The sequence below is a fragment of the Cryptomeria japonica genome, chromosome 5 (genome assembly GCF_030272615.1).
Source record: "Cryptomeria japonica chromosome 5, Sugi_1.0, whole genome shotgun sequence".
NCBI lineage: Eukaryota > Viridiplantae > Streptophyta > Pinopsida > Cupressales > Cupressaceae > Cryptomeria > Cryptomeria japonica.
This window is the reverse complement of record NC_081409.1, coordinates 189,337,451-189,350,638: the sequence shown is the minus strand read 5'-3', so window position 1 is coordinate 189,350,638 and position 13,188 is coordinate 189,337,451.

The following is a 13,188-nucleotide window of genomic DNA, read 5'->3' as shown; positions in this document are numbered from 1 at the left end:
TATGGAGAAACAAGGGAAAAAATAATTATTATGGATTTTCTCTTCTCCATCTCTAGCACTAGTTGTAGAATCTCTTCTATCGAGGAGTGGTGGTAAACTATGTAGCTCTACATTGACTAGGCTAGTGCCATTGTGAGCATAAATGTTCTTACAGCCAATGAGCACCTGGTCTAGTACTCCAACAAGAATATCCTTAGTAGGTTGATAGTTTAGGAGGTGATAAAGAATTCCATAAAAGCCAAGCCCAATATCCTTCATGTAGACCCTAAAAATGGGCTACACATTTCCCTATGCTTGGGTTGGGAGCTCTAGAAAGCAATGTGCTAATTTGTATGCATACCCTTTTACATGATTGGAATGATGGCCTTCACCCCTCCTAATGGTGATGTGGGCAAAGATAGGATGATTAGCATCATTGCTTATGAATTGGTAGAGCTCTCATTCAATCCCCTTATATATGCCTAGTATGCTAGTGAGGATCCCACATCTTCTACTGAGATCTCTGCAATTTTATTAACATATAGGTGGTGCAGGCTCCTTCACTGGCCAAGTTCTTACTATAGAATTGGAGCTAGCTACAATACCCATAGCATTCATAGGAAGTTTCTAGTGCAATGGGTTTGGAAGAATGCAAACAATATGTGCATAGGACCAAATGCATTAGATTCATTAACAGGGTATTTGAGGTTGGATCCTTTTGTTTATTCATGGGCTTTTGAGGTTGGATAATTTCACTCATTCATTTATAGCCAACAATAATGGATAATTTAAAATTATTTTCCCTGCTTCCCCTTAAACAAATCAATGCCTCCTTCTTGAGTGTGTAGCTTTGAAAGTCACGATCTCTATGTGGATTCTGAAGTGATGTTTAGATCTATCTACAATACTAGCACATATAATTAATGTTTGGTTTGTGCTATTTGGTGCAATTAGTACTCTTGCAATCCATAAGGATATTCAACAGTTGAAATTTGTAATCATAATTTTGTCAGAGGTTATGTTAAATATTTAGAAGGGACATGAGGTTGTATGCCAAGTTTTAGAACTGGATGCCATCTAGAAAATATTGCATCTTAGAAATTTGATTACCATGGTAACAAGATATTAAGACTTGAAGAAAATTTGAATTGTCTGAAACTAGAGGAAGATCCAAAGAGGAGAACGGATGAGAGCTCTATTGTTATTTCTCTATGTAAATATGTTATATTGTTTATTATGTACTAGTGTGTTTTGCGAAGTATACACCTTCCTCAATTCTAGTATATTTTTGGTTTGAGCCATGATCCCAAACATTGTGCATTATAGATCATTAACTTGGGTTAAGCATAGCTCCCCCATTTATGTAAATATATTTTTATCAATATATACCCTTCACATTTTTCTTAAAAAAGGACAATATTGTTGATGTGGCTATCATTAAAAAAAGATAAATATTCTAAATTATGTCTTTCAAATATATAATGTAGAATCTACAAATAATGATAATATCTATGGTAGAAAGGAATTCCAATATGGTGGAATATGGTAGAACTATAAAATTTGTATTGATGTATTAGTGCACAGAATCATTAGACATCGTAGATGGGAAAACATTGGATTTGAATTTACCAAGAAGTAATTAATTAGAATTGATATTGACCATATGTTTCATGATGTGATGTAAGACATGGGCACAAAATTCATGGTCAAGTATATTTTGATGGAGTTATTCTAGTTCAACCCCAGAAGCCTATGAAACACCAACAAGAAAAACACCTATCACAAATGGAGATCAAGCAAGATAGTTTTTCTAAACAAAGAAAGAATTGAATTGATACACAAAATAATAATGATACAAATGAATAGAATGAATCCTTATGGAAACGATGAGTGCAAGCTTAGACTAAACTCTAGAGAAAGATTAAAAGAAAGGTTGACAAGTATCCACATCATAATAAATGAGACAAGATGTTCTAAATAAAGTTAAATCAAATAAAATATAAAAGCATTATTAAATTTAGATTAAGTGAATAATATAATAAGAAATATAATTATATAATTAATTAAAGATATTGTCTTAATTACACCAGCAACCTCCCTTAAGATAAACTTCATGATAAGAATGCAAGTATGAATGGATAGGTCGCAACAATAAGGCATGGTTAGATACTAATATACAAAACAATGCAACTATTCACAATTGAAGAAAAGGAGAAAACTCACATGGGAAAAACCCCATCTCCATAAGAGAGAAAAATAAATAAAAAGGTACATGTTACTAAGCATGAAGGACTCCATATGTCCCCCCCAGGTACTAAATTGATCACATAAGTACAATCGGTAGCCCCCTATAGGAGAGAAATCAAGAGATGTTGTATCCCCATAATAATGAAGAAACTCCAATTCCAAAGGTAAATCCTCGAAGACATGCTAAAGAAAATCCAAGAGTGAAAAACTACAATATTTCCCATGTGAATAAATATATCCAATGGCCAAGGTAGAAGCAAATCCATGAAAGGAGATAGAGAAATAGTCCCAATGATGTGTGTTGTGGAAGACTAATCAACTATCTAGATGTCTAAATAAAAATACTCAAAATTAATTGAAGCAAATCTAGAGAATTTCGTATATACCTAATGAAAAGCATCAAAAGAAAATGATTTAGATGAGATGATAGGAATGTTGAAGCTACCTAAAGGGATTTATTAAATTTAGTAAAACATGTCCCCAATGTCTAGATTTTGTGATGTAGCAAATAACCCTACAATATCTAGTGAGTACTCACCCAACAAAGTCAAAATTGGAACATATGTATCTATTGGAAACTTGAGTTATGTTGAGCTATGTTTTCATTGATGTCAACCTATTTGGTGTTGTCATGAATATCATGATGAGTTTTTGATGGTTAAAAAGTGAGAGTTCTAATGTTGTTGTGTGGTCTATTGGTGATGTTGAGTATTTATGAGGTGTTTCTCGAAGGATGGTACAATAGAAGTTGCAATAAGAAGGAAGTAGTATTTATATCTAGGAAGGAGTATTTAATTCTCTAGTTGAAAATTGATTTCATTCCTTTGGTTTGTGAAGATTAGATATTGTAATTATATATATTATGCTTATGATTTATTTATATTGCACTATCAAGTATTTAGGTCCTCTATTGCTTAGATGGTAGAGTTGGTTATTGATGTTTCTAATAATGAGGCTATCTATCAGAACTGGTCAGAATTGGTTTGGAGAATTCTTGGGGGTTCTCTGATATATAGATTCAAGTGTTGTGGCTTGGAGGACATGTTAATTTGATTTGTGCAATGTTGCAATTCAGCTTTCTAGTGTTGGTTTGATTAGCAAGTAGAGTTATGTTGTTTTGTGTTCAGTGTTGTCTATTGTTCTAGTCTCTAGTTGACTAAGGTGGTGTATATTCTTTGGATAATGCTCTTTTGGTTCAAATATGCATTCAAGGTTTTTATTGGATGTTTATATGGGTCTCGCTATGGTGTGCCCCAATCCATAATATGTATATTGCATTGGAGGATATTTTGTATTGATTGATTGTGTGATTTATTGTTCATGTCTACACATTTTGTTTGCTATCGACATTGGAGAATGTGAAGAGGGGGAAATGGAATGAAAGGTTAAATGATAAAAAAAATAATGAAATAAGCATAAAAACACTAAAACATCAAGAGACCATTTTTACCTTGCTATTTTACCTTCTCCTTCGAATTGAGCTTGATGAAGTGGATGATGAGGATGAGCCCTTGATGCTCCACTTGATGTGTTGCTTTCTTGATGTGGATGTGGATTGATCTCCTTTGTGCTCAACAAGATATATTGATGGATTATATTTGGATTGAAACATTAATGATGGATGGATTTGATAGAGGATTATGAAGATGATGAGAGAATAAATAGGCAGCATGACAATGCATGAGAAGTGGATGATTTGTGACGAGAATAGGCTCCAATTTATATACTAGAGAAGGCTAATGGAGGGTCAAGATTGATTTGATCATGAAGGGTTGAGATTAATTCTAGATAGAAGGCATGGATCAAGGGTGCCTTGGAAAAATAAACAAGAATAAAAAATTCCTTGGGAAAAGGGGGGAGAAATTTGAATTTCAAATACGAGGAATTAAAAATTCCAAAATAAGGATGCATTGAGGGATTCAAAGAAATTTGAATATCTTTGAGAGACTCAATGTTGATGTGAGATGAGTGGGAATTAAAAATTGAGGGATAATGATATTAGTGAACAGATTTTGTCTTTCTTTAAATTGAATTGATTCTAAGCTTTGTTACCCCTTAGAAAGAGAAAATTTCAACTAAATAATTGGGCAAGTGTGACATACATCACTTCCCTCTGAATTTTAGATAGGTACAACTCCCTCCATTAGTTATTCAAGGAATAATCTAAATAAATAAATTGATATGCTTTTAACCTAAAAGCACGTAAGGCAGCCTACTTCATTCTTTGATGAGAAGCCAGGTAATATGTAAAATATTTAAGGATAACTTTGTACAAAATGCATCACCACGGATCATCAGAAGAAATTAAAGCAAAGTTAAATAACACTGATTTCTCACTTCTTAAAAATGAACAAGAGAAGCAAAGTCCCTTTTCAGCTAAATATCTTGTTAAACAACATAGAAAGAAGCGCTGGATTGATAACAACATCTACCATTAGAAAGATAATCATAGACATTTTGATTAGATTAATGTTTGCAAAGAAATACCACTTCACGGATTCAAACTCAAAGATTTTCCACCTCAAAATGCATATGATATTTATATATATATTTTCATGTAACAAAGACATAACAATACACGCATAAATTCTTTCCAAGTTCAAATTCTGAAAAACTTGATCACTTCCTTCCAGCCAAAAACAAAAACAAAAACTTCTAAGAATCTAACTATATCATTCTAACCCCATCTCTATCTATCTTAATCTAATTTATAGTAGTCTTTAAAGAACAGAGGAGGTCTCTCGCAAAACTCGACCTCCTCTAAAGCAGTTATAGAAACCAATAGAGTATTTAGGGGATAGATGTCCCGAAGTCATTGCAAGATTATGAAAAGCATATAAAAATAAAAACAAAGTATTACCATCATGCTATGCCTCTTCTCCATCGTCATCCTCTCCTCCACTTTCCTAGGCATCATGGGCAGTTGCAAGCTCCTGAATTATAGACTGACTCAGATTTTTCATGGCATTGATCTTTGCTTTTGTCGCTTCCTTGTCCCACCCGTGTTTCATCTTTTTCTTGGCATGCTTAGGTAATAGATCATTATCAATGAACGTCATGGACTCTATTCGGGTGATTTGTGTTATATATTTGGGAGTAAAGTTTCCCTTTGCCTTAGCTTTCTCCACGTGCAGCCTAAATTTCTTTACCACGTCCTATGTGTTTAGCCTACAAAGTCCCAGTTGCCAATCATGGTTTGGGTTAACCACTTTATTGTCATTGACCAAGCTACACTGAAGTTCTTGAAGCTCATAAATAGAGGCCCTGCCATTAGAATTCACAGACTTGAATGTAATTACCTGCCATGCTATATTTTCAGTTCTAACACATATGTAACATACTGATCTATTGAATTTTGACGTTTCCCTAGCAGAGTTGCCAAAAATCTGTTAGGGAATAGATTTTGTCTTTCTTTAAATTGAATTGATTCTAATCTCGGTTACCCCTTTGAAAGACAAAAGTTCAACTAAACAATTGGGCAAGTGTGGCATAAATAACTTCCCTCTGAATTTTAGATAGGTATAGCTCCCTCCATTAGTTATTCAAGGAATAATCTAACTAAATAAACTGATATGATTTTAACCTGAAAGCACGTAAGGTAGCCTACTTCATTCTTTGATGAGAAGCTAGGTAATATGTAAAATATTTAAGGATAACTTTGTACAAAATGCTTCACCACAAATCATTAGAAGAAATTAAAGCAAAGTTTAATAACACTGATTTCTCAATTTTTAAAAATGAACAAGAGAAGCGAAGTCCCTTTTCAGCTAAATATCTTGTTAAACAACATAGAAAGAAGCGCCAGATTAATAACAATATCTACCATCAGAAAGATAATCACAGACATTTTGATTAGATTAATATTTTCAAAGAAATACCACTTCACGGATTCAAACTCAAAGATTTTCCTCCTCAAAATGCATATGATCTTTATATATATATATTTCATGTAACAAAGACATAACAATACATGCATAAATTCTTTCCAAGTTGAAATTCTGAAAAACTTGATCACTTCCTTCCAGCCAAAAACAAAAACAAAAACTTCTAAGAATCTAACTATATCATTCTAACCCCATCTCTATCTATCTTAATCTAATTTATAGTAGTCTTTAAAGAACAGAGGAGGTCTCTCGCAAAACTCGACCTCCTCTAAAGCAGTTATAGAAACCAATAGAGTATTTAGGGGATAGATGTCCCGAAGTCATTGGAAGATTATGAAAAGCATATAAAAATAAAAACAAAGCATTACCATCATGCTATGCCTCTTCTCCATTGTCATCCTCTCCTCCACTTTTCTGGGCATCGTGGGTGGTTGCAAGCTCCTAAATTATAGACTGACTTGGATTTTTCATGGCATTGATCTTTGCTTTTGCGGCTTCCTTGTCCCACCCGTGCTTCATTATTTTCTCGGCATGCTTAGGTAACTAATCATTACCAATGAATGTCATGGACTCTATTCGGGCGATTTTTGTTATATCTTCAGGAGTAAAGTTACCCTTGGCCTTAACTTTCTCCATGTGCACCCTAAATGTCTTTACTGCATCCTGTGTCTTCAACCCAAAAAGTCCCAGTTGCCAATCATGGTCTAGGTTAACCACTTTATTGTCATTGACCAAGCTACACTAAAGTTCTTGAAGCTCATAAACAGAGGCCCTGGCATCAGAAACCATAGACTTGAATGTAATTACCCACCATGCTATAGTTTTCTTTAATACGAAAAGCTGGCACTCATCAGTTACCAATTTGATTGAATTTTTTGCTAAAAACTTTGTAGCTCCATATTCCCCTATCTTGGTGAGCATAGGTAATACATTTTCCCATTTATTCTCTTCTTTTTCCCATGGTACAATCTGATTCTGAATCTCAGTAGTGAGGTTTTGCATCTCATCACATAGCTTCCTGGAGCTTGTAATATATTTTTCACCATCTCTAATCACTCCTTCAATCCATTTCTCTATGGCCCCTACGATGCTCTTGGATCGTTGAACTTGATTCATCAGTTTCTTGTTCTCTGGTGAAGGGTCAAGTACTCCAAAATGGCCTATGCTATCAATGAACTCAGCTAGAATCTTGATATGTCGTTTCAGTTCTCTTTTCTCCTATCCATCTTTTTCTAACCTGGTGAGCATCTTCTTAGCCGATACTTGGAAAAGGTGATTATTAGAATCCCTTCTCATGTTCCCAAGATCCACTTTGGTGACCTAAAACTCCTCTGCATTTACTTCCTTATTCTCATCTTTGGGCTTATAGGAAGCAATTTCGGGAACCCACCTCCCAGTCTTTTCATCAACATCTAATCTGGCAGTTGTTTTGAACTTCTTCTGTTTGGGACCATTTTCTATGTATTTAACCACCATGTCTTGAATTGGGATGGACATTGGGATGAAACTATGTTTCTTGCTTACTGAAGTGGTTAACCATTTAGGAGTTGCACTTGAACTAGCTATTCCTCTGGTTGCTTTTGATGGGGGTGTCATGTCTATAGTGATTGTATAAGAATCGATTGTGTTGACAATGTCACTCTCAAGAACCTCAACCTCAAAAATCTAAGGATCAAGGATTTTATCTTTTACCTTTGTGTCTTTGACCTAGTCCATTTTCCTCTGTGCAACACTCTGTGACCTTGTATATCGAGGGGCAAGAAAGTTCAAGGCAAGATTAGGCTCGTGCTTGGTGTGAGGTGACTTCTTATTTTTACCTGCATGAACAGGCATAAAAGTGGGGTTAGAAAAATGTTTTGGGGATGTTAGAGAAACCACATTATCTCTTGTAGGATCAATCTTGATGCCTAATTTCATTGCTCTTTTCAAATTAACCCAATCTATGGTTCTTTCCGAGACTCTCTTTGTTCTAAGTTGTATATCATCCTCTTCTTCCACCTCCCAATTAATGCAGGACGTTTTGGATTTAGCTTGGTCTAGATATCTAGGATCAAAAAGCTCTAGATAATCCTCTTCGATCCCACTTATATCAAGTTTCACCTATAGTGAAACTATCTATTCTAGAACCATTCTCATATTTGATCTTTTGAACACTTCAAGCTCTTCACCTCAATCTTCCCAAAAGTCCTCCAAGTGTGGGATTGGAAGATGCGGCATCAAACCAAGACTCCATGAGAAACCTTTATTATCAAAACCATTCCTTTCATGATACATTGGAAAATTGAAATTCTTCAAGTCAGCTCCAATGCTCAATGCATCTGACATTGAACTGCAAGATAAAATGCCCAATTCAATAGGAAAATGATCCTCCCATTTATCCCTGGGTTGAGCTTTCTTAATTACGATAGACAACTACCTAAAGATCTCAGCAAGGACAAAACAATCTGAACAAAAATGAGGAAGTTTGAAAGGCTCTTCTTCAAAACCACCTACCCTTATATAACAGAAATGAGAAAACTGAACAAAGAAACTACCATATCTTTTCACTAATGCCTGGGCATCTCCAGACATCCTCTTAGTTTTCATGTTCTTTAACTCATAACAAAAATTTCCCAAGAAAGCATTATGTACTCTCTTAAAATCTTACAATGCATTATCTTTTTGCAACATGGGGTAAAAGTCATACACAAAAACATCTCCCTCAGCATGCTGCCTAGGTATTACCATTATTTCTTTAACAGATGCCAGGAAATATATCAAATACGAGGAAATAAAGAAGTTTTTCTTCAACTTCTTTGCCATGCTCAGTTGTTCCCTCATGGAGTCAGCAATAAGCTCTGTCCAGTCAAGATACTGCTTTCCTTCCAACACTAGTTGCACATAACAGTAAATCCAATCATCAAAGTTGTAGGCCTCAGCTGAACCTCTAACTTAGTGTAACAGTAACATAACCTCGTTAATGTGGGGAAGCATGTGATTCTTGTTGGGATACTTAGGTAACCTGGAGCCACCCCTTTGAGGAACTTTCAACCAATGCTTCGCTATATTTTGTCCAGTTTTATCTGCATTGAACTCAATGACTGATTGGGCAGGAGAAAAATTTGAGAACTTATAATCAAACAATTTGAAAACAAAGGAAATGACTTCCCTATTAATCGTGAGGAGGGTTTCACCATTATCTCTCTTGATAGTTTCAGAAATAGGATCATACCTCGCAATGCACTCCCTAACTAATTCTGGGTAAGGGATAGCAGGAGGAAAAGTTGCCTCTTCTACGAGACCACTATTTAGAATTTCTAAACCAAATGAACCATCAATTCCTTTAAACACCCTTTCCTTCAAAACTTCCAAATTTTCTCCTTTCTAGTCTGTATCACTAACAATGGGTTCTGTGCAAGCAAGACTAAAAATATTTTTGGAAAGGTGCAGAGTGGACTTCATAATTCATAAATAACAACCCTTATTCCCCCCAACAAATTTAATTATGAGAGAGAAAAATAGCTTAAAATCACTAGGAGAAGAGAGGAATCAAAACTCACCTTCACAGTTGAAACCAATCGAACAATTACCAGCTAACAAACCTTCTATCAAACACTTTGCAGCAATGAAGAAGAAGTTTCAAAAATTAATCACTTCATACCTTATAGCAAATAAAGTGATAGAAGCTCATTTAGTGTATTAATTTTGGCTATCAACTCAAATGTTTCGAGCATTGGGATTTGACATCAAACGCGTGCATTTAATGCATGGCGGCATTTTTGGAGTAACCGCCAATTCCTAAAAATGATTACTTTCCTTCAAAAATCGGCCAGTTGATGTCACCCGAGATATGGTTCAATCTTAATCTTACTTAGCAATAAATGCACCATCATGTCGTTTAGTCCATGGGACCCACCCAATTTGAACATGCACGAACAATTTGAACTGACTTCATGAGGGTTCAAGTAGTTCAAAACGTACGCTATGCCCAGGAAGTTTTACTTTGAAAAGATCAACTTTGTTAACTGCTACTGGCCTTTTGAACTTTACCGAACATGTTGAACATCACTGAACTATTTGAACTAGGTTCAAATGGTTCACGATTTGGAGAAAGAGGATATAAAACATCATATGCGACCATGAAATAGAACTATTGCAAAACACTTGAGTGAACGTTAGCATGAAAACTTTTTAGACAACTTAGAACCTGCGGTACATAAATGAACATTATGAACTCTTTTCAAAACGGTTCAAGGGGTTCATGAGGTTCAAATAGACCATTGAAACTTAACGTTATGGATTAAGAGAGAATTTACAAGCGAATTAAGGATTGAACCAAGGAATTTCTAAAAAGAAAAAGACTCAAGTAAAATTTTGGGAAGGCGGCTTACTCTTGTTATGAGGGATGAATGACAGGATAACATTGGCTTTGACTAGGGATTGTATTTTGTGAAAAATGCAAAGAACTCTAAATCTCTGGTTTCACATAGCAAAAATAGAAAGGGGACAAAAAGAACACATACCCAAAAGACACGAAACAAACAACTAACCTACTATGTACATGAACTCTTGATCAAAGATTTCAAAGTTTATAGAGATTGAGGTCCTGCCCTTTATAGGTATAGGGCATAACCGTTCCATCAGAATAATTCAGTCTGAATGCATTTGGTCCCACTACTTCATGGATCTTGAATGGACCTTTCCACAATTAATCAAATTTTCCATGGGTGCCCTTTGGTTCTCTTCTCTTGTCTCACAATAGTACTTCATCTCCTTTTAGGAAACCTCTTGCTCGAGCTCTCATATCAAAGATTTGATTCACCCTATTCTAATGCTCAGTAATTCTATCCACTAACATCTCTCTTTCCTCTTCCAACTTCATCAAATACATGACTCTCTTCTCCAGAGCATTTTGGAAGAAGGAGTCCTCAATTACAGTTTGAAGTCTCACCGCTGCCAATTCCAGAGGTAAAGAAACCTTTGCACCAATCCCATACACCAATTTATAAGGTGCCATTCCAATTGCTCTTTTAGGACTAATTCTATCCACCCATAAGGCTTCATATACCTTTTTATGCCAATTCCAGGCATTATCATCAACTAACTTCTTCATGATGGCTACCAAGTTCTTGTTGCTTGATTCTGCTAACCCATTACCTTGCGGAAAGTAATCAGAGGAATGTGAAAGAGAAATTTGATGTTCATAACAGAACATAGTCAATTCTTCAGAAGAGAAATATGATTCATTATCCACGACAATCTTCTGAGGGACCCCAAAATGGACTAAAATGCAATCTTTGAGAAAATTGCAAACTACCTCTGAGTTCGCCTTCTTAGTGGGGACAACCTCCACCTACTTAGTAAAATAGTCCATTGTTGTCAGAATATACATATGACTAGCATTGGAATGAGGATTTATTGGACCAATGAAATCAATACCCCATTGTTTGAAGGGTTCATCCACTATCACGGGCCTTAAAGGTAGAGCAGCTAAATGTGGTTTTCCAGAAAAGAGTTGACATTTTTCACATCCCTTAACATAAGTATATGCATCACGAAACATACCGGGCCAATAAAAGCAATTTCCTAAAATATTAAAAGTGGTTACTAAGGATGAGAAATGTCCACCGCAGGCTTCATCATGATAAACTTCTAGAAGCTTTTGTTGTCGAGGCTTATCTACACACCTCAAATAGGTACCATCCAAGCCCTTTTTGTACAAAATGTCTTGCCAAATAACATACTTAGCTGCTTTCAATTTGAGATTCCTTTGTTCTTTAGTTGACAAATGACTCGGGCAACTGCCATAGGTCAAATAATAAGCTACATCAGAAAACCATGTATCTTGCAACCCAATGAATAGAGTTAATGGTAGCTCTTTTTCTGTCTCCATCTTATTTTCTGCTATTAATTTGCATAAGCCTTGTCCTTTAACTGTCTTTGTAGGATGAATATCCAAATCATATTCTTGAATTTTGGTTACCCATGTCACTCTTTTATTGAGTCCAACTTCCTGCTAAGTCAGAATACTTTTTACTGCAGAATCTGGAACAAACACCACAGAGTGGGAATGCAGAATATAATACCTGAATTCTTTAACTACTTTAAACATGGAAAAGGCTTGTTTCTCTAAGAGTGAATACTTAAGTTCATGTTTCTTAAGAGGGGCACTCATGAATGCTATAGGTGCTTCAGTCTCAGATTCATCTACCTGTAACAATATTCCTAACATTGTATGTTCTGAGGCATAACAGTACATGACAAAATTCTTTTTAAAATCTAGGTTGATGAGGGTTGGCGCATTGGCAACTAAGTTCTTGATCTTTTCAAAGGCTTCTTTGGCCTCATCAATCCTTTTAAAAGGATACTTCTCACTCAAAAAGCTGATGATGTGCTTAGTAGCTTCTGAACATAAGGTACAAACCTTCTCAAGAAGTTTACCTGGCCAAAAAATGACCTAACTCCAGTCTAGTTTGAAGGCAAGCTAAGGTGTTGGATTGCATTGAATCTTGCTGGATCAATCTTGACACCTTCTTTTGAAATGATGTGCCCCAATGATTTTCCCTTAGTTACACAGAAAACTGACTTTTTTGGAATCAAGGAGATACCATGTTCTCACCAATGTTGTAGAACTGCCCTCAGATCTTTGAGATGATTTTTCCTATCTTTAGAAACCACGGTCAAGTCATGTAGGTAAAAAACAATAATTCTATCATGGAAATCCCTAAAAGAAGAATCCATGGCCCTTTGAAAAGTCTCTCTGGCATTAATCAAACTAAAAGGCATACGATTATATGCAAACATTCCCCAAGGAGTGATGAATGTTGTCTTGTACTATTCATTTTATACAACACCAATTTGATTGCAGCCAAAAAAACCATCTAACATTGACATCATTTCCGATCCAGCTACTGTCTGTAGAATATGGCCCATATTGGGTAAAGCATAGTTATCCTTAAGACTTGCCTAGTTCAGATAGCGAAAATCTACACAAATCCGAATTTCCCCATTTTTCTTCCTCATAGGTACTATGTTGGCCACCCAAGTAGAGTGATGAATTGGATATATAATTTTGGCTTTTAGCATTTTATCTACCTCC